Source organism: Artibeus jamaicensis, unplaced genomic scaffold (assembly GCF_021234435.1).
Source record: "Artibeus jamaicensis isolate MK-2021 breed Jamaican fruit bat unplaced genomic scaffold, CSHL_Jam_final contig_60, whole genome shotgun sequence".
Lineage (NCBI taxonomy): Eukaryota > Metazoa > Chordata > Mammalia > Chiroptera > Phyllostomidae > Artibeus > Artibeus jamaicensis.
Window position 1 is genome coordinate 9,157,899 of NW_026521900.1, and position 4,363 is coordinate 9,162,261.

The 4,363-nt window shown below is 37.9% G+C and overlaps 1 non-coding gene across 1 annotated transcript; it reads left to right on the forward strand.

The window, feature by feature from the left end:
- The first annotated feature begins 633 nt into the window (after window positions 1-633).
- On the forward strand, window positions 634-740 carry LOC119055224 (U6 spliceosomal RNA). Its single transcript, XR_005083657.2, has one exon. It is a non-coding gene; the product is annotated as a U6 spliceosomal RNA (small nuclear RNA).
- The last annotated feature ends 3,623 nt before the right edge of the window (window positions 741-4,363 follow it).

Below are 4,363 nucleotides of genomic sequence, written 5' to 3' on the forward strand. Positions count from 1 at the left end.
CCAAAGATCTACAACCAAGATTGCTCTATCCAGCAAAGTTTTCATTTAGAATGGAAGGGCAGATAAAGTGCTTCTCAGATAAGACCAAATTCAAGGAGTTCATCATCACCAAGCCCTTATTATAGGAAATGTTAAAGGGACTTACCTAAGAAAAAGAAGATAAAAAAGATGAACAGTGAAAGGACAGCAAACACAGTTATTAACAACCACATCTAAAACAAAAGCAAGCTAAAAGGACAGCTAGATCAGGAGCAGAACCATAGAAATGAAGATCTCATAGAGGGTTAGCAACAGGGGAGTGAGAGAAGGAGAAGGGGGGAGAAGTTACAGAAAATAAATAGCATAGATGGTAGGTAGAAAATAGATAGGGGGAGGGTAAGAATAGTAGGGGAAATATAGAATCCAAAGTACTTGAGACACATGGTCATAAACTAAAGGGGGGAATGGTAGGAGCGGGGGGTGCAGGGTGGAGGGGAATGAAGGGGGAATAGAATAACTGTAATGGCATAATCAATAAAATGAAAATTAAAAAAATATATAAAAAAAGCATTTGACAAAATCTAAAAAACTTTTATAATAAAAAGAAGGCGCAACAAACTAGAAGTAAAGGAAACTTTATCAAAGTGATAATTAGTGCTCGCTTCGGCAGCACATATACTAAAATTGGAATGATACAGAGAAGATTAGCATGGCCCCTGAGCAAGGATGACACGCAAATTCGTGAAGCGTTCCATATTTTTTAGAGAACAAGGGGACAGTGACCAGAGGGGAGAAGAAAGGGAAGTTAAGGGGAAAAAGGGGGTGGGATTTGGAGGAACAAATAGGAAGGACACAGGGATGAGAACTAAGGGGGGTGGAAATGGAAGGGAGGTGGGGAGCAAGGGGCGGGGGAGGCTGGGATGGGAGAAATAGACAAAAAAACTGTACTTGAAAAATAACTAAATAAAATTAATTAAAAAATAAAAAAATAGAAAATAAAGATTAAAAAGGAATGCCTCTAAAAAATTGAATTAAAAACTTAAAACATCAGAAAAAAAGTGATAATTAGTGTTGTTGGGAGCTGAGTGTGAAGGGTAAAAGGACTAAGGAAAAGAAAAAAAGAGACTCATGGACACAGATGGCAGTATGGTGATTGCCAGAAGGAAGATGGGATAAGGAGAGTTAGAAGAGGGTAATAGAGGGGATATATAGTGATGGAAGGGGACTTGACTTGGGGTAGTAAACAAAAAATACAGTATACAGATGATGTACTATATAACTATATACCTAAAACCTATATAATTTTATTAACAATGTCACTCCAGTAAATTTAATCATAAATAGATAAATAATGAAAATTCTAATAAACATTTTTAAAAACCCACAGCTAACATCTACTTAATAGCAAAATACTGAATGCTCTTCCACTAAATTCAGAAACAAGACAATGCTGAGTGTTCTCGGTATTTCTATTCAACAATGTAATGGAATTGAGAAAATGAAACAAAAGGTATCTATATTGGAAAAAATGTAAAACTATCTATTTTCTCAGATAACATAAACTTATATACAGAAAATCCTAAGGAATCCATAAAAAACTATTATAACCAATAAGTTCAACAAGGTTACAAGATCAACAAACAAAAATCAATTGTATTTCTAAACACTAGAAATAAATAATGAAAAATAAAATTAAAAAATTTCATATAAAATAGCATCAAAAGGAATAAAAATACTTAGGAATAAGCTTAGCAAAATAAGTAGGAATGTACCCTTTAAAAAGAAGAAACATTGACATAAGAATATAAAGGAGACGAGTAAATGGAAAGACATACTACATTCATGGATGAGAAGACTAAATATTATTACAGTGTCACTATTCACCAAATTTACCCCAAAATTCAACACAATTTTCAAGAAAATTTCAGTTGGCTTTTTCCCCTAAATTTTCAAGATGATCCAAAATTTTGAAATTCAAGAAACATAGTTGCTAAAACAATCTTGTAAAAGAATATAGTTTGAAGACTCACACTTCAAGATTTCAAAAGGCTAAAAACAACAGCAAAAAGACAGTGTTGGGGAACATACTTTTGGTTTCCTCTAGAGGTTGTGTTTCCCAGGTTTGTAAACTGCTCCCTTAAATCAAGTTTTTCCTTTTTCTGCACCTCAGATTCAAGATGGATGATGACATTCTCTTCTTCAAACTTTGAACTGCCCATTAAAGGTGATATCAAAGAGCATTTTCTATATTGTCTCACAACAGTTGCCTCTGGACTTCCTTCCCTACTCCCTTTCCCCAGCAATGGCCAAGAACTCAACTTCTGAAAAAGGAATTCCACTTTCCATTCACACTCCAACTCCCTGAAACTGCTCATCCCATGGACACAGAGACTTCCTGGTGGAGTAGATGGGACCTCTGAACAAAAGTATACCTGCTGGAAGAGAGAACGTGCCAACAAAAGAACCACCAACAGATAACAGAAGAAGGTGAAGGAGTGAGTGGAAGCTACACTAAGCTCCATACAGGACCTATCTGGAAATACAAGTAAATACTGGAGAAATTACCCAGAACAAACAACTGAACAAGAGCAAGAGAGAATCCTCAAAACTTTGTACACACAGAAGAACCAGCTTCAACAAAACCTGTCCACATCTGCACAAAAGAATACAAGACTTGGTGGATGGAGTGAGCCTCAGTTAACCAGCTGGAGGAAAGGAACCACCAAAGAAAGACCCAACATCAAAACCCAAAGACATCCAAAGAGTCAATGTAAATGACCGCCCAAGAACAGCAAGCTCAGTGGATCAAGGAGACTGCACTACTGGATATCACAAGTATCCTGCCATAGAAGTTCACACCATAAACCAAGGGAACCAGAACAGATCAATTTAAGAAGCAGAGGCTAACAAGAAGAGTCTCACAAACAATGGATAGACAAAGAAACGATTCCCAAATAATAGGAAAGAAGAAAGCCTTAGAAAGAATGCTAAATGAAATAGAGGCAAGTCAACTCAGATATTGAGTTCAAAGCAATGGTTATAAGAAAGCTCAATGAGCTCATAGAGAATTACTTGAAACTATAGGGAAACTATAATGAACTCACTGCCAATTATATCAACATGAAAAAGGAAATAAAAACTATCAACAAGGGACAAGAGAAAATGAAGAATACAATTTCTGAACTGGAGAACACAGTAGGAGGAATCAAAAGCAGGCTAGATGAAGCAGAGGACCAAATCAATGAGCTAAAGGACAAGGTAGGAAAAAAACACCCAGAAAGAGCGAGAAAAGGAAAACAGACTTAGAAAGAATGAAGAAGTGTTAACAGAAATGCAGAACAACATGAAAGGTATTAATGTCCATATGATAGGGATACAAAAAGGAGGAGAAGAAAAAGAGCAAGGAATAGAAATCCTGTTTGAAAAAGTAATAATGGAAAACTTCCCTAATTTGGTGAGAGAATAAGTCATACAAATCCTGGAAACCCAGAGTGTCCCAATCAAGAGGAAGCCAAAGAGACCCACTTCAAAACACGTCATAAATAAAATAGCAAAATTCCAAGACAAAGAGAGAATCTTAAAGGCACCAAGGGAGAAACAGGAACTAATATACAAGAGAGCCCTCATAAGACTAGCAGCTGACTTCTTGATGGAAACACCCCAAGCCAGAAGAGATTGGCAAAAAACCGAAGGCCTATAACCAAGACTACTCTATCCAGAAAGGCTCTCAATTAAGTGAAAATCCCAATAATGAGCTTCCCAGACAGAAATAGCCTCAAAGAATATACCTCCTCCAAATCTGCAAGAGATGCTAAAGTGTTCACTTTAAGAAAAAAGAAAAAAGGAGAATGAGAAAGGAACACAGATATGAAAAATTGTAATGAATAAGTACCTATCAATAATAGCCTTAAGTAAATGGATTAGGGGACTTCTGCCAAGATGGAGGCATAGGTGGAAACACATTGCTTCCTCACACAACCAAATCTAAAAACAACAAAGTTTTAACAACAATAAACGCAACCATACCACACAGAAAATCAAACAATACAAAGTCCAAAAACAACAAACCACTCAGCTAAACTGGTAAGAGGGGCGAAGCCAGCAGCGGAGCGGGACGGGCAAGAAAGATCCCCTGACCCTGGGGGTATGCAGGCTGCCAAGGGTGAGAATCCCAGGTGAGGGGTAGGCATGGCCCGGCTGGCTTTCTGTGGTCACACATTTACACGCACATAAACCAGTGAAGAGACAAGTATTGAGACAGACTGCGCAGGCCCCGGGGCAGGGCTGGGGGCTCGCACATTAGTGCTCAGATAAACAGGTGGGGGGGAGCGGTGAGGACCACTATTGCTCCCTCTCTGACCCAGCCCCCAAATACAACGTCACA